The following is a 25,588-nucleotide window of genomic DNA, read 5'->3' on the forward strand; positions in this document are numbered from 1 at the left end:
TGAAAGCAGAGAGATGGAAATACTAAGAAAGAACCCAAAACAAATGTTAGAGATCAAAACCACTGTAACAAATGAAGAATGCCTCTGATGGGCTTATTAGTAGACTGGACACAGCTGAGGAAAGAATCTCTGAGCTTGAGGATATATCATAGAAACCTCCAAAACTGAAAAGCTAAGAGAACAAAGACTGAAAAGAACCGAGTAGAATATCCAAGGACTGTGGGACAACTACAAAAAGTGTAACATATGCATAATGGGAACAGAAGGAGAAGAAAGAGAGAAAGGAACAGGACAAATATTTGAAATAGTAATAACCAAGAATTTCCCCAAATTAATGTAAGATACCAAATTACAGTGCCAGGAAGCTCAGAAAACATCAAGCAGGATAAATGCTCCTTCCTTTCCCCTCCCCTCAAACAAACAAACAAAAAACTGTATCTAGGTGTATCATTTTCAAACTAAAGAAAGCAAGGATAAAGAAAAAATCCGGAAGAATGCCAGAGGAAAAAAACATCTTACTTATAGAAGAACAAACATAAGAATTATATCTGACTTCTGCTCAAAAACCCTGCAAACAAAAAGAGAGTGGAGTGAAATAATTTAAGTATTGAGAAAACCACTGACCTAGAATTTATACCCTGCAAAATTAAACAAACAACGTGATTTTAAAAATTGGCAAAGACCTTAACAGGCATCTGACCAAAGAAGATCTACAAATGGTAAATAAACACATAAAAAGATGCCCCACATCAAATGTCATCAGGGAAATGCAAATTAAAACAACGATGAGATACCACTACTATCTATTAGAATGGCCAAAATCCAGAACACTGACAACACCAAATGCAGGTGAGGATGTGGAGCAACAGGAACTCTCATTCACTGCTGGTGGGAATACAAAATGGTACGGCCACTTTGTTTTGTTTGTATTTATTTATTTATTTATTTAACATCTATATTGGAGTGTAATTCCTTTACAATGGTGTGTTAGTTTCTGCTTTATAACAAAATGAATCAGCTATACATATCCATATATCCCCATATCTCCTCCCTCTTGCATCTCCCTCCCACCCTCCCTATCCCACCCCTCTAGGTGGTCACAAACACTGAGCTGATTATTTTTTTTAATTGAAGTAGCGTTGATTTACAATGTTGTGTTAGTTTCTGGTGTACAGCATTGTGATTCAGTTATATATATATATTATATATATATATATTATATATATATATATTCTTTTTCATATTCTTTCCCATTATGGTTTATTACAGGATATTGAATATAGTTCCCTGTACTATACAGTAGGACCTTGTTGTTTATCTATTTTATATATAGATATATATGTGTATGTGTTAATCCTAAACTCCTAATTTATCCCTCCCCCATCCTCAGTTTGATTACTTTAGTTGTCTCATGTTAATGGAATATTTTATAGAATAGATACTTAAAAGTGGAAAGTTAGGTTCAAGTACTATGCACAATTTTAGATTTGGTAGTATGGCCAAATTAACCTCCAAAATTATACATTTTTACATTCCCTTTGTATGAGGATTCCTCTGGTGTCACCAAGACTGGGTGCTCACATGGTGGAAATCTGGATATTTGAGTCTGTGGTTCCAGAGGAAAAGGTACAGCCACTTTGGAAAGCAGTTTGGTGGTTTCTTAAAAAATTAAACATACCTTACCATGCAATCTAGCAATCATGCTCTTTGGTATTTACCCGAAGATGTTGAAAACTTATGTCCACACAAAAACCTGCGCATGGATGCTTATAGCAGCTTTATTCATAATTACCAAAACTTGTAAGCAACCAAGATGTCCTTAAGTCAGTGAATGGATAAGTAAACTGTGGTACATCCAGACAATGAAATATTATTCAGTGCTAAAAAGGAATGAGCTATCAAACCATGAAAGGACATAAAGGAAACTTAAATGCATATTACTAAGTTAAAGAAGTCAATCTGAAAAGTCTATAAACTGTATGATTCCAACTTTATGATATTCTGGGAAAGGCAAAATTATTTGGACAGGAGAAAGATGAGTGTTTGCTAGGGGTTGTGGGGGAATGATGAATAGGCAGAGCACAGAGGATTTTTAGGGCAGTGAAAATACTCTTTATGATACCACAATGTTGAATACGTGTCATTATATATTTGTCCAAACTCATAGCATGTACAACACTAAGAGTGAACCCTAATGTGACCTATGAACTTAGGGCGATTATGATGGTCAATGTAGGTTCATCAGTTGAGACAAATGTATCACACTGGTGGATGTTGATAATAGGGGAGGCTCTGCATGTGTGGGTGGCAGGGTATGTATGGGGAATCTCTATACCTTCCTGTCACTTTTGCAATGAACTCAAAACTGATCTAAAAAAGTCTTAAAAAAAAAAAAAAAGATACGGCCCTGAACTAGAGTTATGTTAGTAGGGATGGAGATGGAAGGAGATATGTGAGAAATATTTAGGAGGTGGACCTTATGGAACTTAGTGCCCTATAGGGAAATAGGTGAGAATTCTTTTATTTTTAAATTTATTTTATTGAAGTATAGTTGATTTAATTTGTTGTGTTAATTTCTGCTGTACAGCAAAGTGATTCAGTTATACATATACATACATCCTTTTTCACATTCTTTTCCATTATGGTTTATCAGAGGATATTAAATTTAGTTCCCTGTGCTATGCTGTAGAACCTTGTTGTTTATTCATTCTATGTATAATAGTTTGCATCTGCTAACCCCAAACTCCCAGTCCATCCCTCCCCACCACCTTGGGAACTACAAGTCTGTTCTCTGTGTCTGTGAGTCTGTTTCTGTTTCGTAGATAAGTTCATCTGTGTCATATTTTAGATTCCACATGTAAGTGATTTTATATGGTATTTGTCTTGCTCTTTCTGACTTATTTCACTTAGTATGATAATCTCTAGGTCCATCCATGTTGCTGCAAATGACACTATTTCATTCTTTCTTATGGCTGAGTAATATTCCCCTGTGTATATAGGCCACATCTTCTTAATCCATTCATCTGTCGATGGACATTTAGATTGTTTCCATGTCTTGGCTATTGTAAATAGTGCTGCTATGAACATAGGGAGGTGTGTATCTTTTTGAATTATAGTTTTGTCCAGATACATACCCAGGAGTGGGATTGCTGGATCATATGGTAGTTCTATTTTTAGTTTTATGAGGAACTTCCATACTGTTCTCCATAGTGGCTGCACCAGTTTAAATTGGGTGAGAATTGTTTTAGAGGTTGATTCTCAGGTTTCCAGCAGGAATGAATAGAGGGACGGTAGTATCTTGGAGGAGAATGCAGGGGGAGGAGCAGACTTTATAAGTAAACACACACTGTACTTGATGTGTTTGCAGGGACTAGGAGAGAAAACATTAGATGTCACCATGGAGTTATTTGAAGTTGTGGGCTTGCAATGGAGATACCGGAGAGGGGTACAGAGTGAGTCGGAACCCCAGCATTTCATGAACTGGTGGAAGAAGATTTAGTGGCTAGAGATTTCAAAGGCAAAACTTTCAAAAGCTTTGGATATTGAAGCCACAAGGGAAGTGAGTTTCAAGAATAGATAACTGTTCGACTTTGTCAAATGGTGGCAGAACTATCAAAAAAAAAAAAAAAAAGAATAGGGGACTGAAAAGCACTCAAAGCTTTGGTGATACAGTGAATAGTTTTAGTTATGGGTGTAAAAGGTAAATGTGATAAAAGCGAAAATGGAAATAGGAAGTGTAGACTACCCTATAAAAACTAGTCAAAACTAGGCCTAAAAAGAGGAGAAACCACTATGTTGTACACCTGAAACTTATATAATATTGTACATCAATTATACCTCAATTAAAATTTTTTTAAAAAAGAAAGGACAGAGAGATTAGATGTCAGAGGATTCTGTTTGAGATAGCAAAGAATTAAGCAGCTTTATATGATAAACAGGAAAAAAAAAGTAGGGAGAATATCTTAGGAATTAAAAAAATATATAAAATTTTATGCCTATCTCATTTAACTGCAATCCTGTGTGTTTACTTCTCCAGTTATACTGTAAGTTCTTTTAAGGACAAAGCCAGCTTCTCATTCATCTTCACATTCATGATGCCTGGCACATGGCAGGTGAACACATAATAACATGTCTATTACTTTAGCAACAAAAGGAGACCCCATCTTTCCCTGCTATAATATTCTTTGAGATGCTCAAATATAATACAATGCAAGAGGTGGATTTCTCTATATTTTCACCTGAGGCGGTGCTCTCATATTTTCTGTTTTCTCTTTTTGTCTCAGATGTTTTAAAATCATTTATATTTTTTATTAAAGTAATATGTACATAGTTTTAAAAAGGCAAAGAGTACTTAAAGCTTATAATAAAAATGTCAACCCCTGGCAGCATCTGAATCTTCAGGGGCAATAACTTTCAGTACTCTTCTCTCTTTCTTTTAATATTTACTTCCAGATTTCTCATTAATGCACTGAAACTGCAACCGCCTGATTATCCAGTTCTTTACCAATTTCTTATTAGGGAAGATGTGGATCGAGCTTTTTTAGGCCACCCTTCTCCCCCACTTTCCTTCCCATTATCTTCCCCAAAACAGTTACCTCACCACTTTTGGACAGAAAACTGAGCGCAATTCCCACCCAACAGTCAGCAAGAAAAATGGTTACTTAGTACTGCAATCACAAGGAACCGATTCTACGACCAACTGGTGAGCTTGTCAAGGGACCCAGGGAGACTGCAGTCATGACTGATGTTTCAGGCTGGTGAGACCCTGAGGGGAGTACCCTACTCACCTGTACCTGGACACCTAACCCATAAAAACTGTGATGTAATAATCTGTATTGTGCTAAGCCACTAAATTTTGGTAATTCATTGCGCAGCAATAGAAAACTAATAGGTTGGCCACGCTTTGTGTTCTTTTGCATTGAGGTAAATGGATATTAAAAAAAATTTTTTTTTTTTTTTTTCTCTGAGATTTGGATATGACGTGGGGTCTGGTAGGGCACAGCCCTGATGATGGGTTGGTTGTTTTATTTAGTATATATGCTATTTCTGCACGTGAAACTATTAGGTTGCTTTCCTTTTACATGTTTCTAAATTACGATAACAATTTAAAGACCACTATCAAGTCTTTATCATTTCTGTATTTGCTGAGACTAATTCATTTGGTAATGAAATAATAACAGCAACAACAGTATCAATCACTCCTAACGTTTGCTGAGTGCATGCTACATGCAAGCATTGTGCAAAATGCTTTTGATTTAATCTTCACAAAGACCCGATGAGGTAAGTACAGTTGGCTCTTGAATAACATGGGTTTGACCGGCAGGAGGCCACTTATACGCAGATTTTTTTCAATGGTAAATACTAGAGTACTGTATGGCCTGCAGTTGGTTGAATCCACAGATATGGAGGAACCTCAAAGTTGGAGGGACACTGCACGTGGATTTTCCACTAGGACAAGGGTCAGCGCCCCTAACCACCCTGCCTCCTGCTGGGGGTTTTTCAAGGGTCAAGTTTATTATTATTCCCCTCTTAAAGTTGAGGAAATAAAGTCCTAAGGAATTTGTTCAAGGTCACATACCTTGTGAATGGCCAATCCAGAATTCTATCCCAGGCTGCCTAACTGCTCAGCCTGTGTATTTAACGACTGTTATACTGCCTGCAGGAATTTACAGAACGTCACATCACTGAAAATAAAACACTGGACCCTAAGCATCTCGTGTTGACATACAGTCGGCCCTCTGTATCTGAGGATGCTCAACCCGTGGATAGGAGGGCTGACTGTAAGGGACTCGAGCATCCCTAGACTTTGGTATGGTGTCCTCGGGGATCCTAGAACCAATCTACCCCAAAGACTCAGGGACAACCGTATGCAGTTTTGACTGCTCGCAAGCAGTGCTGCAGGTTCATGTGATTTTGTTGTAATGTAGTTTCATATCATTTAAATGTGGGAGAGTGGGTAACTGGTAAGGGTACCCAGCTGACGGCCAAGTGGTTCTCAGCCATGGGTAATGTGTGCTCTGACGCTCATTAAGGGATTGTTTCAGAGTTTATACGTTTGCTTTTATACTGTAGGGTGAAATTATATGGTTAGTGAAGTAAAAGGCAGAGTTTTAATAGTATTTGGCAGGAGGGACCCAGGAAAGTCTGAGGGAGACACACAGAAGGACAAATAGCAGATGGGAAACAAAGGATCATTTCTTGACTGGGGAGAGGGGGGGACTAGCTATGAATGGAGGGGGCTCTTGGCTTCAGTTTGAGGCCTAAATGGAACTGCCTAGCTGCCTTCAAACGTACATCCAAAGTCTGGAATCTTTTACCACTTCTGCTTGGCCTCCTGGTGGAGGAACTTTCATCAGTGACCAACAGGTTGGGGTGTGTGATGGGAAGGAGTGAGGCTGCTGGGTTCCAGGGGCAGCCCTGACTCAGCGACTGTTCCTGCTGTAGAGAGTGAACAGGGGCTAAGGATTAGTACAGGGCAAGTGGACATTTAACACCTGTTAATAAACATGTCCCACTGAGTATCTTGGATTCTGACTCATCGGATTACCCTTCCTCCTCTCTTAAGAGTATCTAGGAAGGGCATTTAAGTATTCCTCCTCTTACAATGGCAATTACAGATTTGGGGATTTGAAGAGTCTAGAAGCATCTCCCAAGATGTGAGTTGAATTTATTCTATACTGTTTATCACATTAATGTATTTCCAGCAGTGATAATTAGCTGAAGACACTTTGTTTAAGCTTGTTTAAGAATGGACACAATCATTCTTTCCTTTGCTTATGTTTGGCTTTACAAGTCCTAAGGCTATGGGCAGGGTGATACAAATAAACAAAGGATAATGATTTGATGGTTTAAACAAAGGTGAAAATGAAAGCCCTTATAGCCTTACCTGTATTCAGGTGTGGAGCACGATCTGACCTCTAAGTTGAAGGGAATAATCATCAGAGCAAGGGATTGAGAAACACTTTCATTTCAAACTGCACTCTCTAGCCTGTTTTCCCACATCATAACTTCTGTTGTGAGGCTGCCTATGTTGTCACCCATAGTCACAGCCTATTAAAGTTTAAAGTTGCAAATGGAAGAGATTTTGAAAACTAGGATTCGTTTTGAATTCCTTGTAAACAACTAAAGCCTAGTCCATTTTATTACTGCATTAAAAATATTTTAGTGCATTAAAATATTTTAATATCTGGTTCCAAACCCAGGCTAAATTGCCCAGCTAGCCTTTTGAGATTAATTATAAGTCCAGAGCTGTCATAACATCTTGACTGGTTTCTCTGGTCAGGAGCAGTGTACCTTGTGCTTTTGACTCTCTGGTTTGAAAGGTTTTGAAGTTCTGCAGGAAATCTGTGCTGCTGCCTTCCTGGTGAGCTCATCTCCTTCCAATTTTTTTTGATGAGGGTCACATGGGATATTGGATTTATGAACCCAGAGCCTATGGTTTCATTGTTTATATGCCCCAAGACAAAGATACTGAAAATAGTTTAAGTGGAAATAATTTTAGAGGCAGAATATAGCAGAAACTTTGAATTCATTCAGTCAAGAAAGATGTCTTGAGTGTTTCCTATTTGCCTGGCCCCTATAGGTAGTGGGAACACAGGAATGAACCAAACAACTCCCTGCCCTCAAGGTGCTTCTGTTTTAATGGGGGCAAGAGGAGACAATGATCACAAATTAACAAGTGTATAACAAGTAAAGGGTGATAAGTGCTAAGAAAAATAAAGCAGAGAGGGGAGATAGTGCTATTTTACATAGGATATTGAGGAAAGGCTTCTCTGATAAGGTGATTTAAGATCAGGGACCTGAAAGAAGTAAGGGCATGGGAGGAGGAAGAGCATTTCAGTCAGAGGAAGCAGCAAATGCAAAGGCCCTGGGGTGAGTGAGCAAGGGTGTTCAAAGAACAGCAAGGAAACCAGTGGGGGTGGGACAGAAGGAACGAGGGAAGAATAGTGGGGGATTAAATCAGAGAGGAAGTGTCAGGTTGGAAGATGCTAAGCTATGGTGAGGACGTCAGATTTTAGGACTTCTGATGGGGAGACTTTGGAGAATGTATTAGTTTCCTATTGCTGCTATGACAAATTACCACAAACTTAGTGGCTTAGAGCAATACAAATTAATTATTCTACAGTTCTGGATGTCAGACATCCCAAGTGCGTCTTACGGGGTAAACTAGCTCACTGGGGCTGCCAAAACAAAGTACCACAACGAGGTGCCTTAAACAATAGAAATGTATTGTCTTACACTTCTGGAGGCTGAAAGTCTGAGATCAAGGTGTCAGCAGGGTTGTTTCTTCTGAGGGCTATGAGGAAGAATTGTTCCAAGCCTCTCCCCTAGCTTCTGGTGGTTTGCTGGCAATCTTTGGCATTCCTCGGTTTGTAGAAGCACCTCCCTGATATCTGCCTTCTTCTTTACCTGGTGTTCTTCTTGCGTGCATGTCTGTGTCCAAATTTCTCCTTTTTATAGACATACCAGTCATATTGGAATAGGACCTGTCCTAATGACCTCAGTTTAAGTTGATTACCTCTGTAAGGACCCTTTGTCTAAATAGGACACATTCTGAGGTACTGGGGGTTAGAACTCCAAAATATTTTGAGGGGAAGACCCAATTCAATCTGCAACATGGGGCTAAAATCAAAGTGATGGCAAGCAGGGCTGCTTTTCTTCTGGGGACCTTAGGGGAGAGTCTGTTCCTTGAATTTTCCACCTTCTAGAGGCTGCCCACATTCCTTGGCTTATTGCCCCCTTCCAGCAATGGCACCCCTCCAACCTCTCCTTCTGTTGTCACATCTCTGACTTCTGCCTCCTTCTTATAAGGACCCTTGTGATTACATCTGGAAAATCAAGGATAATCTTCCTTCACCTCAAGATCCTTAATCACATCTGCAAAGACCCTTTGGCCCTGTAAGGGAACATATTCACAGGTGCTGGGGATTAGGACTCAGATATTTTTGCAAGGTCAGTATTCTGCCTACCTCAGAGGGTTTTGAGCAGGGAAGTGGTATGAGCTGCATTGTATCGTAAAAGAATCACTCTGCCTCCTGTGTGGAGGAGGAAGTGGGAGACCCACTGGGAAGCTGTGGCAATGGTCCTGGTGAGAGATGATGGTGCCCTGCACCAGGGAAGAGGTGCTGAAAAGTGGTCAAATTCTGGCCTTATTGTGAAGAGTGACTTGCCAGCAGAATGCATGAGAGGTGTAAGATGATAACAAAGAACTCCTCCTTGTCTCTTTTTCAGAATAACAATAACTAACATTTGTTTACCATATCAAAATGTTCTACATGATTTTACATGAATTTTTTCATTAGAACTGCCTACAAGCTTGTTATGTAACATTATTTTTAGACTCGTTTTATGTAAGAGGGAGTTGAGGCTCAGAGAGGTGATTTCTAATGATTTGATTTTTAGTGCATTAGAATTATTTTTTGAAATTGGCTATTTCAATGCTTTGATGGGTTTTAAGCACAGAAATGATGAGTAAGCTTATACCAGTGATAAAAGGAGACAGATGTCCTTTGATGTTACCAATGTTTTATAAATAAGTTCACTAATTCCAAAGCCAGAGAGAGTTCCATATTCAGTTTCAGTAAGGATTAAATGAGTTAATATATATAAAGAGTCTAGAATATTGTGGGCCTGTATAATGTTAGCAGTCATTACAGTTATTATTTACGATTTAGATCCAGTACCTCCAAATGGTACTCGAAAATAGCAATTTAGAAAAAAGCAAAACAAAATAAGGAAATAAAGCGGAGGAAAATTTTGTTCTGCAAGTAGCTAGAATCAGTTGCTACAGTCAAACATTTATTTAGTTCTGAGCATCCAGGCAGCTAGATAAAAAAAAAAAAAATTATGTAATGTAGTTCTTGTTGATTTGTAATTTAAATCATAGTAGGTTGTCGAAAGAAACAGAACTTTTCACCATGTGTTTCTCAGTTTCCCTTTTTATTTATTGGATTGTTCCATGGCCCCTCCTCCTCACCTTACCACCCTTGGACTGTAATGTAAAATTGTTTTACCATGTCAAAATATTATTAAAAATAGTTACTTTGACCTCTTTCCAAAAAAAAAAAAAAGTAAAAGGAACAGAACTGTTCATGGAATTATAATCATAACTCATTGTGCAGATCTTCACAGGAGGGGCTTTGGAAACATGATTTTTTGGTCATTTGTAAGAGGGAGAATGGACACTTATGAAAAATACACCCTGGGAAATGTGGATTTAGCATAAATCCCAGTGTTGACTTTTCGTAAGTGTCCATCCTCCCTCTTGTTGCCAGAGTGACTTTTAAAAACGTAAACCTGATCGTGTTACTCCACTGCTTAAAATTCATCCCTGACACTCCATTGCCCACGGCAGTGTTTTCAAGCTTATTTTTAGCCAGAGAACCATTCCTTCAAATTAGAGCTTACATGGAAATCCAATAGGTAAGACAGATATAAGCTGAGCTGCTCTGGATGGAGTGGGGGTGGGAACCTGACAGCCTGCCTTCCGGGCTGCACCCACCTCTCTCCTCGTACATGCTGTCCCATCCTCTGAACCCCGTGGATGGAATCAGTACCCCTCAGTGTGGCCTTAAAGGCCCCTGTTCCACCCTCGTATGTTGCCACACAGTCTGCACTTTGGCTGAACTTAGATGAGAATCTAGTTTATCAACCAAACTATTTTTGAGGTAAGACTTGTTAAAAATAACTAAAATCATATGAATTTTAAATATATACTTATTAATGAACAAACAGGTTTTTATGTTATTGTTGGACATAAAACAATTCCATTAAAAATTGTTTTTAAAAGTCTCCCTAATGGATAAGCAACAAGGCCCTACTGTATAGCACAGGGAACTATATTCAATATCTTATGAGAAACCATAATGGAAAAGAATATAAAAAGAATGTATATATATATTTAGAACTGAATCACTTTGCTGCACAGCAGAAATTAACACAACATTGTAAATAACTATACTTCAATAAAATAAACTTTAAAAGTCTCTCTAAAAATATTAAAGCAGATATATTGATTATCTGAATGTTAAAAAAATATAAGTATGATAATTATTCTTGAACCATATTAGTATACTTTAATTACAGTTGTTCCCTCGGTATCCACGGGGGGATTGGTTCCAGGAGGCCCCGTGGATACCAAAATCCAGGGATAGTCAAGTCCGATGAACGGTGATAGTACTGGCTGCCCTCTGTATCCATGGGTTTTGCATCTGTAGATTCAATGAACCATTGGCTCCAAATTTTGAAATTTCAGTTGGTTGAATCCACAGATGCACAACTCTTGGATACTGAGAGCCCACTGTAGTTTCTTAGTTGGCTCCGTCCTTAACTCTATGACATTTTGTTTCTCCTCCCCTCTTGCTCCTCCTTTTTCTTTGAATAAATAATGCATTTTTCCCAATATGGTCCTAAATTTATTAATAAAATTGCTTATTATATTCAAAATTGGATTTTCTGATGTGTAAATTGGAGATTTTTGACACCTTTAATTGACTTTTCTCTGAAGACCCTATTTTTTTTTTTTTTTTGAAGACCCTATTTTTAATGAGAATATATTTATTCTCTCTGCAGAGTTGAAGTATGTAGTAAGGTCAGAGCAAATTCTGCTGAAGGGAGGATGTTCTTAATTCTCTTTTTTTTATATATTAAAATGAGTAAAAATTTTGGTCCAGGTATTTGTGCTTCAATCTAGAGTATTTTTTTTTTAAGGAAGTTTTATTTGTGTTGAACCAAATAACATTTTTTTAAAAAATTTTATTTATTTATTTATTTATTTTATTTATTTATGGCTGTGTTGGGTCTTCGTTTCTGGGCGAAGGCTTTCTCTAGCTGCGGCAAGCGGGGGCCACTCTTCATCGCGGTGCGCGGGCCTCTCATTATCGCGGCCTCTCTTGTTGCGGAGCACAGGCTCCAGACGCGCAGGCTCAGTAGTTGTGGCTCACGGGCTTAGTTGCTCCACGGCATGTGGGACCCTCCCAGACCAGGGCTCGAACCTGTGTCCCCTGCATTGGCAGGCAGATTCTCAACCACTGCGCCACCAGGGAAGCCCCTAGAGTATTTTTTTTGACATGAATTTTTATAAGACAAAACTTGTCAAAAAGGTTGCCTTTATTTGAACCGTTTTATCGAATTTAAATGTTGCAAAAGTGTCGGCTTCTCAACTCTATTTCATTCCATTCTGAAACAGAATGCCAGTTTATCCAATTAAAAGTAGGGACTCCATTAAAAATCTTCCCCAAGTTGAGATTTTCCAAATTGCAATTATGGACTTTTAAAATTAAATCCTGTATACCGTTTAAATTTTTATTGCTACATTTGTTAACTTTCTTGCTTTTGTAGGGACAAATTTCATTGCTTCTCTGTTTATAGAGTTTGTTTTAAAAAACTTTAATTCCCTGAAGCGTTTCACAAGCTGAAGTTTTTTTGGCCCTCCATTTGTCAAATGCCTTGATTCTAATATTTTAGAGTAAAATGCAACCGAAATGTAGAGAATTTGTTTACAAAAACATCTAATACCATTGTCGGCTGCTCAAGTTGATTTAAAAAGTGACCTATTTAAAGAGAAGAGCATTTAAAAAATTCAACTGATAACAGGCAGCAAACAGAGAAAACAGTGCCATGCTGAAATATTGTTTTTATTCAACACCAGCTTCATCACAACAGTTTTCTAGTTCAGTTATTTTAATTACGTAAACAGGCAGAGCTCGTCTATTGTGCTTCACTTGATTGTGCTTTGCAGATATTGCATATTTTACAAGTTGAAGGTTTGTGGCAACTGTGTCATCACCATTTTTCTAACAGCATTTGCTCACTTTATGTCTCTGTGCCACATTTTGGTGATTTCGCAATATTTCAAACATTTTCATTATTATATTTGTCAGGGTGATCTCTGATCAGTGGTCTTCGATGTTACTATTTCAAAAAGATTATGACTTACTGAAGGCTCAGATGATGGTTAGCATTTTTCAGCAATAAAGTATTTTTAAATTAAGGTATGTACATTGTTTTTTAAAAATGTAATGCTATTGCACACTTAAGAGGCTACAGTATAGTGTAAATATAACTTTTATATTCACAGGGAAATAAAAAAATTTGTGTGACTCCCTTTACTGCAATATTCACTTTACTGCAGTGGTCTGGAACTGAACCCGCAATAGCTCTGAGGTATGACTGTAGTTATATAGCATATGTAAAAGTCACTCTATTTTCATTGGCAGATTATGGAAGTGTATTTTGGACAGATTTATACATTATATGTGAATTACATGTGAGTGCTCCATGGATTTCTTAATTTAACACATATTGTTTTTACTACAATTTTGATTTTGGACTTCTGGTCTCCAGAGCTGTGAGAGAATAAATTCCTGTAGTTTTAAGTCACAAAGTTTATGGTAATTTGTTACAGCAGCCTCAGAAAACAAATACATATATCTTTCCAATAGTACTTATCACATGTGACTATAGGGTCTCCTGTACTAAACCATAACTTTCTTAAAGACAGCTTATTTATCTTTGTATCTCCAGCTTTCAGCGTAGTGCTTGGAACAAACATTCGATTTTTATTTGAATGAATAAATGATAATGCATTAGGTTTTCATTTTTATAGAGTAAGGACTTGGAAAATTATAAATATACTTTAAAATATATTCTTGAAAAAGTATAAGTTTCTTTCATTAAAATTAATGTAGCTTAGGGACTTCCCTGGTGGTCCAGTGGTCAGGACGCTGTGTTTCCACTGCAGGGGGCATGGGTTCGATCCCTGGTTGGGGGACTAAGATCCCACATGCCCCACAGCATGGCCGAAAGCAACAAAAAACAAAACAAAACAAACAAAAAATTAATGCAGCTTATAAGCCTTCATGTCCACTGAATAATGGTAAACTCAGTCCTTCCAATTCAAAGTAACTTAGTCTGTTCAGGTTTAAGTCTCCGTCTCTTTCAGAATTCTCTACCCATTTCCTCAGAGGTAGCTCAGGGGGCCCACGTACCTAGGGGCCTGCAATATATTGAGTGTTTGTGTCTCCACAAAAATCATATGTTGAAACCTAATCTCCAATGCATGGTGTTAGGAGGTGGGGTCTTTGGGAAGCGATTAGGTCATGAGGATGGAGCCCTCATGAATGGGATTAGTCTCCTTATAAAAGAGACCCCAGAAAGCTCTCTCACCCATTCTGCCACGTGAGGACATAGCGAGAAGACAGCTATCCATCAGGAAGAGAGTCCTCACCAGACACCAAATCTGCTGGAGCCTTGATCTTGGACTTCCCAACCTCCAGAACTGTGAGAAATAAATTTCTGTCGTTTATAAGCTGCCTAGTCTATGGCATTTTGTTATAGCAGACTGAACAGATTATGGCAGGGATCATACATCCTGCCGGCATTGGAAGTCAGTCCCTTCTGTGGCCTCATAGAAGTGTGGCACTCTCTGCCTGACCCTTGGACTTCAGCTCTTAACAGCCATTCCTTCCCTTAACAGTGATCCCGCTGAGGCAACGGGTCATCACAACCGCTCCCTTCACTCTGCACAGGCTCTCAGGAGCTGCTGGCTGGTTCTCAGCTACTCTGCACACTTGTCGGGAAGCTTGGGAATGCAGAGAATGAGACTTGGTGGTACTTCCCTCAGGTCAACAGCCTACACATCTTCTCTATTTATTGCTGCAGATTAAATGTGAATGTCTCCATAAGATTGGTACATTTCTGGACAATACTTGGAGAAGCTGGGCACTGTCCCTTCTACTCTGGGATCCCCTCCAGCTTTCCTGGGGTGACTATTGCAGGTTCTATAATCCAGCTGCCCCTGTGCTTCCAGGACTCCCAGATCTGTGACCTCGAGGGCCAGACCCGTTCTCAGGGATCTTCCAGCTTATTTATGCTGTCTCAGCCTCTCTGATTCTCCCTTTTCTACTCTCTAGTCAAACTCTTATTTTATTTGGGGAGTAAGATAGCAACTCCTATCATCACACTGTAGGGTTTACTGTAAAGTCTGTGCCCTAGGTCTGCCAGGATTCAGTTTGTGATATTTAAGGCTCAGTTTCTTAGAACTAAAAAAAAAAAAAAAAAAAAAAAAAGACCAAAAAATCAACTCCCCTCCTCCAGAAAACCAAAACACAAAGCCATTCTTCCTCAATTTCCTGGCCTTTATAATTGGAAGGCATGGTTTTTACGACTAAGGGCAGTACATACAGAAAACTCCAGCTGCTGCTTGAGTGTTGGCATGTGAGACTGGGAGCAGTGGTGGGGATGAGAGGAAATGAAAAAATATATAGGTTGATATTAAAATATTACTCAATAATTATATAATATGGCAAAAGTGTAATATTAAGAGAATACAAAGTAAAATAATTAGTTGGGGACTTAAAAAAAACTTTTCTGAAAGAGGGGATATTTGAACCAAGTGTTAGTGATGAATAGACAGAAATTGACATTTTAAAATACAATACATATACACCTTCTGATCTTTATATATGTCATGTCTCTGCAGATCATCAAAATTTGTCAAAGGAGTAAGTGGATACTTCCTAATCTAGAATATTGAGATCATAAGTAATATTGGAAACTATATATCAAGTCCTTATTCTAACCAGCCCAATATTCTTTCTGACATTGATACCAAAGCACCTTATTTAGAAGATGGAGTTGCTCTCTGTTACATGGTCTTCAGAAGTTAAGGGATCTGCCTGAATATTCTTTTTCCTTGGACAAAATAATGGCGCCTTCATAGAATCAGCGAGAAATTTAAAATATGAAGTGATTGATTAATTGCTAGCCTGGAAACAAAACAGAACTCCCTTTATAACAAAGATGACTTCAGCAGAAAAAATAACAAAGCCTTACTAAAGGTTTTTAGTAAGTTGAGTTTGGAGAAAAGGGCAAGTTCTACAGCCATGCTGAGGCCATGACTGAAAAATTCAGACCCGTACAATACCCAAGTGTCAACTGTCTGCCTGGCACAGTGCTGCGTGACCACATGTTTGGGGAGACTGGTCACGTGGGTCCAGGTGGCCCATTCGTTGCTGGACTTCAGAGAGAGTCAGGAGTTCTCCAGGGAGGCCTGGGAAAGCTGAGGAGTTGTAACCTGCTTCAATTAAAGGTTTATTCTTTTTTTTTTAAATTTAAAATTTCTATTTTATTTTATTTTTTCTCATATACATGTATCTATGCTTTTTCAAATTCTTTTCCCATTTAGGTTGTTACATAATACTGAGCAGAGTTCCCTGTGCAATACAGTAGGTCCTGTTGGTTATCCATTTTAAATATAGCAGTGTGTACACGTCAATCCCAAACTCCCTGACTATCCCTTCCCCCCCACCCTCCCCCCTGGTAACCATAAGTTCCTTCTCTAAGTCTGTGAGTCTGTTTCTGTTTTGTAAATAAGTTCATTTGTATCATTTCTTTTAGATTCCACATATAAGTGATATCATACAATATTTCTCTTTCTCTGTCTGACTTAACTTCACTCAGTATGACAATCTCTAGGTCCATCCATGTTTCTGCCAATGGCATTATTTCATTCTTTTTAATGGCTGAGTAATATTCCATTGTATATATGTACCACATCTTCCTTCTCCATTCCTTTGTTGGTGGACATTTAGGTGGTTTCCATGTCTTGGCTATCGTAAATAGTGCTGCAATGAACACTGGGGTGCATGTATCCTTTCAGACCATATTTTTCTCCAGATTTATGCCCAGGAGTGGGATTGCAGGATCATATAGTAGCTCTATTTTTAGTTTTTTAAGGAACCTCCATACTGTTTTCCATAGAGGCTGTACCAATTTACATTCCCACCAACAATGCATGAGGGTTCCCTTCTCTCCACACCCTCTCCAGCATTTATTGCTTGTGGATTTTTTGATGATAGCCATTTTGACTGGTGTGAAGTGATATCTCATTGTAGTTTTGATTTGCATTTCTCTAATAATTAGTGATGTTTAACATCTTTTCATGTGTCTCTTGGCCATCTGTATGACTTCTTTGGAGAAACATCTATTTAGGTCTTCTGCCTAATTTTTGATTGGGTTGTTTATTTTGATGATATTAAGCCACGTGGGCTGTTAGCAAATTTTGGATACTAATCCATTGTCGGTCACATTATTTGCAAATATTTTCTCCCAATCTGTGGGTTGTCTTTTCATTTTGTTTATGGTTTCCTTTTCTGTACAAAAGCTTTTGAGTTTAATGAGGTCCCATTTATTTTTGTTTTTATCTCCATTACTCTGGGAGACAGATCGAAAAAGATATTGCTGCGACTTATGTCAGACAGTGTTCTGCCTATGTTTTTCTCTAAGAGTTTTATAGTGCCCAGTCTCACATTTAGGTCTTTAATCCATTTTGAGCTTGTTTTTTTGTATGGTGTTAAAGAATGTTTTAATTTCATTTTTTACAAGTAGCTGTCCAGTTTTCCCAGTACCACTTATTAAAGAGACTGTATATCCACCCCACCATTGTATATTTTTGGCTCCTTTGTTGTAGATTAATTGACCATAGGTGTGTGAGTTTATTTCTGGGCTTCCTATCCTGTTCCATTGATCTATATTTCTATTTTTGTGCCAGTACCATACTGTTCTGATGACTATAGCTTTGTAGTAGAGTCTGTAGCCAGGGAGCCTGACTCCTCCAGCTCTGTTTTTCTTTCTCAAGCTTGCTTTGGCTATTTGGGGTCTTTTGTGTCTCCATACCAATTTTAAGATTTTTTGTTCTAGTTCTGTGAAAAATGCCCTTGTTAATTTGATAGGGATTGTACTGAATCTGTAGATTGCCTTGGGTAGTATAGTCATTTTGACAATGTTGATTCTTCCAGTCCAAGAACATGGTATATCTTTCCATTTGTTTGGGTTGTCTTTGATTTATTTCATCAGTGTCTTAGAGTTTTCTGCATACGGGTCTTTTGTCTCCTTATGTAGGTTTATTCCTAGGTATTTTATTCTTTTTGATGCTATGGTAAATGGGATTGTTTCTTTAATTTCTCTTTCTGATCGTTCGTTGTTAGTGTATAGAAATGCAACAGATTTCTGTGTATTAATTATGTAACCTGCAACTTTACCAAATTCATTGATGAGCCCTAGTAGTTTTCTGGTAGCATCTTTAGAATTTTCTATGTATAGTATCATGTCATCTGCAAACAGTGACAATTTAACTTCTTCTTTTCCAATTTGGATTCCTTTTCTTTCTTTTTCTTCTCTGATTGACATAGCTAGGACTTCCAAAACTATGTTGAATAAAAGTGGCGAGAGTGGGCATCCTTGTCTTGTTCCTGACCTTAGAGGAAATACTTTCATCTTTTCACCATTGAGTACGACTTTAGCTGTAGGTTTGTCATATATGGCCTTTATTATGTTGAGGTATGTTCCCTCTATGCCCACTTTCTGGAGAGTTTTTATCATAAATGGGTGCTGAATTTTGTCAAAAGCTGTTTCTGCATCTATTGAGATGATCATATGGTTTTTATTTTTCAATTTGTTGATGCGGTGTGTCACACTGATTGATTTGCGAATATTGAAAAATCTTTGCATCTCTGCGATAAATCCCACTTGATCATGGTGTATGATCCTTTTAATGTACTGTTGGATTTGGATTGCTAGTATTTTGTTGAGGATTTTTGTGTCTATGTTCATTAGTGATATTGGCCTGTAATTTTCTTTTTTTGTTGTATATTTGTCTGGTTTTGGTATCGGGGTGGTGGTGGCCTTATAGAATGAGTTTGGGAGTTTTCCTTCCTCTGCAATTTTTTGGAACAGTTTCACAAGGATAGGTGTTACCTCTTCTCTAAATGTTTGATAGAACTTGCCTGTGAACCCATCAGGTCCTGGACTTTTGTTTGTTGGGATTATTTTAATCACAGTTTCAATTTCAGTGTTTGTAATCGGTCTGTTCATATTTTCTATTTCTTCCTGGGTCAGTCTTGGGAGAGTGTACCTTTCTAAGAATTTGTCCATTTCTTCCATGTTGTCCATTTTATTGTCATACAGTTGCTTGTAGTAGTCTCTTATGACCCTTTGTATTTCTGTGGTGTCAGTTGTAACTTCTCCTTTTCCATTTCTAATTTTATTGATTTGAGTTCTCTCCCTTTTTTTCTTGATGAGTCTGTCTAAAGTTTTATCAATTTTGTTTGTTTTCAAAGAACCAGTTTTAGTTCTATTGATCTTTGCTATTATTTTCTGTCTCTATTTCATTTATTTCTGCTCTGATCTTTATGATTTCTTTCCTTCTACTAACTTTAGATTTTGTTTGTTCTTTCTCTAGTTGCTTTAGGTGTAAGGTTAGGTGTTTGGAGATTTTTCTTGTTTCCTGAGGTAAGATTTTATTGCTATAAACTTCCCTCTTAGAACTGCTTCTGCTGCATGCCATAGGTTTTGGATTGTTGTGCTTTCATTCTTATTTGTTTCTAGGTATTTTTTGATTTCCTCTTTGATTTCTTCAGTGATCCATTGGTTGTTCAGTAGCATATTGTTTAGCCTCCACGTGTTTGTGTTTTTTACATGTTTGTTAGTTTTTTTCTTGTAGTTAATTTCTAATCTCATAGCATTGTGGTTGGAAAAGATGCTTGATATGATTTCAATTTTCTTAAGTTTACCAAGGCTCACTTTGTGGCCCAGCATGTGGTCAATGCTGGAGAATGTTCCATGTGCACTTGAGAGAATGTGTATTCTGCTGCTTTCGGATGGAATGCTCTATAAATATCAATTCAGTCCCTCTGGTCTAATGTCATTTAAGGCCTGTGTTTCCTTATTGATTTTCTGTCTGAATGATCTGTTCATTGATAAAAGTGGGGTGTTAAAGTCCCCACTATTATTGTATTACTGTCAATTTCTCCTTTTATGGCTGTTAGTATTTGCCTTATATATTAAGGTGCTCCTATGTTGGGTGCATATATATTTACAGTTGTTATATCTTCTTCTTGGATTGATCCCTTGATCATTATGTAGTGTCCTTCTTTGTCTCTCACAACAGTCTTTATTTTAAAGTCTATTTTGTCTGATATGAATACTGCTACTCCAGCTTTCTTTTGATTTCCACTCGCATGGAATACCTTCCTCCATCCCCTCGCCTTCAGTCTGTATGTGTTGCTAGGACTGAAGTGGGTCTCTTGTAGACAGTGTATATGGGGGTCTTGTTTTTGTATCCATTCAGCCAGTCTGTGTCTTTTGGTTGGAGCATTTAACCCATTTACATGTAAGGTAATTATCGAAAAGTATGTTCCTATTGCCATTTTCCTAATTGTTTTGGGTTTGTTTTTGTAGGTCTTTTTTCTTCCCTTCCTCTTTTGTTCTCTTCTCTTGTGGTTTGATGACAATCTTTAGTGTTGTGTTTTGGTTACTTTTTCCTTTTTGTGTTTGTATCTATTGTAGTTTTGGGGTTTGCTGTTCCCATGAAGTTTTGATATAGCACTCTATTTATGTACAAGGTTGTTTTAAGTTGTGGGTCTCTTTCCCGCCCAGAGGAGTTCCTTTCGCATTTGTTGCAAAGCTGGTCTGGTGGTGCTGAATTCTCTTAGCTTTTGCTTGCCTGTAAAGCTTTTGATTCCTCCATCAAATCTGAATGAGAGCCTTGCTGGGTAGAGTATTCTTGATTGTAGGTTCCTCCCTTTCATCACTTTAAATATATCATGCCACTCACTTCTGGCCTGCAGAATTTCTGCTGAGAAATCAGCTGATAACCTTATGGGAGTTCCCTTGTATGTTATTTGTCATTTTTCCCTTGTTGCTTTTAATAATTTTTCTTTGTCTTTAATTTTTGTCAATTTCATTACTATGTGTCTCGGCGTGTTTCTTCTTGGGTTTATCCTGCCTGGGACTCTCTGCGCTTCCTGGATTGGGTGGCTATTTCCTTTCCCATGTTAGGGAAGTTTTTGACTATAATCTCTTCAAATATTTTCTAGGGTCCTTTCTCTCTCTCTTCTCCTTCTGGGACCCCTATAATGTGAACGTTAGTGCATTTAATGTTGTCCCAGAGGTCTCTTAGACTGTGTTCATTTCTTTTCATTCTTTTCTCTTTATTCTGTTCTGCAGCAGTGATTTCCAGCATTCTGTCTTCCAGGTCACTTATCCGTTCTTCTGCCTCAGTTATTCTGCTATTGATTCCTTCTAGTGTATTTTTTATTTCGGTTATTATATCATTCTTCTCTGTTTGTTTGTTCTTTAGTTCTTCTAGGTGTTTGTTAAACATTTCTTGCATCTTCTTGATCTTTGCTTCCATTTTTTTTCTGAGATCCTGGATCATCTTCACTATCATTATTCTGAATTATTTTTCTGGGAGGTTGCCTATCTCTACTTCACTTAGTTGTTTTTCTGGGGTTTTCTCTTGTTCCTTCATCTGGGACATAATCCTCTGCCATTTCATTTTGTCTAACTTTTTGTGATTGTGGTTTTCATTCTGCAGGCTGCAGGGTTGTAGTTCTTCTTGCTTCTGTTGGCAGATGGCAGATGAGGCTATCTAAGAGGCCTTGTGCAAGCTTCCTGATGGGACGGACTGGTGCTGGGTAGAGCTGGGTGTTGTCCCTCTGTTAGGTAGGATCATGCTCAGTAAAACTTTAATCTGCTTGTCTGCTAATGGGTGGGGCTGTGTTCTCTCCCTGTTGGTTGTTTGGCCTGAGGCGACCCAACACTGGAGCCAACAGGCTGTTTGGTGGGGTTAATGGTGGCCTCTGGGAAGGCTCACACCAATGAGTACTTCCCAGAATGGCTGCTGTCAGTATCTTTGTCCCCGCAGTGAGCCACAGCTGCCCCCTGCCTCTGCAGGAGACCCTCCAATACTAGCAGCTAGGTCTGGCCCATTCACTTATGGGGTCACTGCTTTTTTTCCTCTGGGTCCTGGTGCATACAAGAGTGGAGTGTGCCCTCCAAGAGTGGAGTTTCTGTTTTCCCCAGTCCTCTGGAAGTCCTACAGTCAAATCCCACTGGCCCTCAAAGCCAGACTCTCTGGGGACTCCTCCTCCCATTGCTGAACCCCCAGGCTAGGAAGCCTGACATGGGGCTCAGAACTTTCTCTCCAGTGGGAGAACTTCTGTGGTATAATTGTTTTCCAGTTTGTGGGTTGCCTACCCAGTGGGTATGGGATTTGATTTTATTGTGATTGCACCCCTTCTACCATCTCATTGTGGCTTCTCCTTTGTCTTTGGATGTAGGGTGTCTTTTTTTGGTAGGTTCCAGTGTTTGTTTTTTCTCTTCTCTCTTCTTTCTATATCAGTTTTGGAGAGCAAGGTGTTTGCTGAAGATTACCAAAATGACCCTTTTAATTCTTATAGCCGCCTTACTAGAGAGGTAGTTTTTACCATGAGTGAAGCACTGACCACAAGCCACATGTCAGCAGCCTAGACCACTTTTGCACCCAGCTCACCTAAAGGTTTATTCTTGATGGATCTGAAACTGGCTAATGGGAAATGGAGCTGTTTAGAACATGAGACAGATGACAAGAAGGGGAGAGAAGAAAGGAAGTGTTCATGTCTTTCTGCCTGTCTGAACTGGCCAGGAAGCCACTCTCCTGTCTGTCTGCAGTGCTGTGTGCCACTGGAAATCAGCCCCTTCCTTAGTGTCTCAACCATCAGGAATGGCCATCCATCTGGCAAACATTTGCAGAGTGCTTGCTATGTGTTAAGACTCAACCCTGAGTGCTGGGTACAGAGTGAAGCTCTTAATCACTTCCCAGAATGAATGTATAGCTTGTGGAAGGGGGAAATAATTTTACTAACATGTGATGGTGCTGTGATGGAGGTATAAACAGGGTCTTTGAGGAGAGCAGAAGTGTCAGGGACTCCAGACTGCCTGGAGGAGATAAGAGAAGGCAACTCCTAGGCTGAAGTTTAAAGGATAAGTAGGTATCATCCAGACTGTCAAAGGCAAGGCATACGAAATAGAAGCATATATGAAGGCTGGTCACTCGAGGGAGCTTGGCACGTTTAGGGAAACTTACAAGTAGTTCTGCATTCTGAAAGTTGAGTTTGTGGTAGGAGAGTGGGAGATGAGAAATTGCCTAAAATCAACTCATTAGACACTGGTGAAATCTACAGGGAAAAGATCAGTGGCAGTTGAGACGTAGTTTTGAAATTTTGAAATGAATTTTTATGAAGGTGGCCAGGCTCTCAGTTTCATTTGGTATCATCTTACAAGTTAAGAGCATGGCTATCTCATTTTGATGAGAGATTGCAGGACATTGAAAGACAACTGCTGAACTGATAGAATCGAAACCCTGTATATCTTGATCAAGTGTTGGAGCTCTATGGATTTGTCATTGAACACAAACTATACAAGTGTTCAGCTGGAAAAATAGCAGAAAGATAAACAGGAAGGTATCCCAAACTGCTTGAGCATCAAAGCAACCAAGACTCCAACAGTGAGGGAGGAAGAGGAATGAAGGGGAGGAAAGGATGGACGTAAAAGATCCCAAGATTTGGTTGTGGACCATGAAGCATTTCCAATTTCTGGATATTTATGAAGACTGGACTTCTGACCCCAAATGTAGATTCACTGGGAGGTTGGGATGCTGTAATTTTATTGTTGATGTGTGGGCAGAGTTCCTGCCCAAAGAAGTCTGGCAGTAACAAGTGTTGTTTCTCCTCTTAGCCATCAGTTTTGGAAAGAATTGCCATGTGGTGATTAACTCTATCAAGTAACCCTAGTAAGTATCATGTTACATGAGATACATTGTAAAGAGGCAGCGCTGCAGGGTAGGATGAAGCTTCTTTGTAAGATATCAACTTTTCTATTGAACCATGATACTTTTCCTTTCAGTTTATGGGTAGCTTGGGAACATAGAAGCAGACAACTAGTCAGCTTTTTGGAAATAGAAGTTATATCTATGTTCCTCACCGTGCTTTTTACAAGTTAGGCCCTCAAGAGAAGCTGAATTAAGGAAAAAAAAAAAGCCTGACATTTCAGTGCTTAGTTCAAACCTGCCATCTTCCAAAATAGGCCACCAGGTATCACCAGCAAATCACTTTTATCAATTATTTTAAAAAAGTCTCTTCCAGCTCTAAAATCCTAAACCTGTGTTCCATTTTATGTGTTTTATGAATAAGCATAATCAGTATTCAGAAAGGAAATCAGCAATCTCTGGTTACTTCAGGACACTGGTACGTTGTATAAGCTGTAAAATTCCCCCAAAGTCAGGACAGTGGGGCAGGATGGGGGCCAAATGTTTAGAAAGAACAGATGGTTTAAATGGTCCTTCATGATGATTAGTGGGAGTTGACCTTAGGATTTTGCCCTCACTTTGAATATAGCTTGTGATTTGGGACTGTGAAGTGGTTGGACTAAAATACTTTCTACTTTAAAGTGTTGTGGTTTTTTTTTTCCCCACTCATTGCATGAGGATATTGATGGAGAAGACATAATTATCAAAATAAAAGTGTTTTAAAATAATATTTTAAAATGTTGCACAATGATCCTTTGTTGTTATGTAAACCAAACCCTGAGAAATAAATACTGAGGGGACCCAGTGTAGAGAAAGTCAATCATGCCAATTCATTTGGTTGTGTTTGTGCCATATGTGTAAATAACTCCAACACAAGCTAGCCTGGGGAATAAGAGTTAATCTGGAAAAAATGCTTAATCTCGTTAATAATGTTTTAAAACCCTTAGAACTCTTTTATCAAATTCTAAGACTTAAGAAGCAATAAGGATGATGACTTTCAAAGCGAGTGTGGAAATTATTCATTTAGTGTCTCTCTGTGTTCCCGCAGTACTATTGACTCTTGCAAAATTGGATCTCATGTCTCTTTACTAATGAGAATTCAGATCTTCTCTGGGGACTGACAAGTCTAAAGGCTCATTACTCACTGGTTTGATGTTATCTCTTGTTCTCAAGTAACTGACACTAGAGTTCTGAACATTTACCTTTGAGCTTTCTTGGTTGCTCAACATTATGTTAATTCATTTGGAAGGGGATGCAAGTATGTATCTTCAGTGACTGCAGAGTCTTTACTTTTCTTGAGAATTAAAGAAAATTATCTCCACTAAAACCTGAAATCCTAGCACCCCTTTTTGTGTTCTTGGTCTTTTCTTCCAGGAGATGGCGACAGAACACCATAAATATCAAATTACAATCTGCAAGAGTTTTGCCCCTTGAGGTCTTCCATTGTCTGGCCTATGACCAGTGTGGACTACTATTCAGGATTTGAGTCATGTGTGAGCTATTTCACTGCAATATTTAACTTCAATGTCATATGTAAAGAGAGGACAGAAATACTTTCAGCTCAGGTGCTCACTTCTTTTTCCACATCTTCTCATTTTCAGAGTTTGTGTTTTTGAGTGGAGAAAACAAATAGGATGGCCTCCAGTTGAAAGGTGCTGGGTTTTACTAGCTCTGTTGTGAGTGGGGCTTTTGAACCTAGAATGATTGCTTTTGTAGTAAACCAATATGGCAGCAGTGAAATGGCAGCATAGAAATATGAAGATACTACAGGCTCTATTAGAAACAAATTTTTACAATACTCCCTGGTATTCCTCACTCTTTATGTTTAGCACTTTGGGTAGTGTTCTTCAAGTTGGTATTTGGCAGTCCTCCTTCCCCCATTTGAGGGCAAGTAAAGGAAACAAAAAGATGTTTGCCAAGGAACAATTTCACATGACCTTGGTTGGATAATGGAAATTTCAT

This window comes from Balaenoptera musculus, chromosome 10, assembly GCF_009873245.2.
Source record: "Balaenoptera musculus isolate JJ_BM4_2016_0621 chromosome 10, mBalMus1.pri.v3, whole genome shotgun sequence".
Classification (NCBI taxonomy): Eukaryota; Metazoa; Chordata; class Mammalia; order Artiodactyla; family Balaenopteridae; genus Balaenoptera; species Balaenoptera musculus.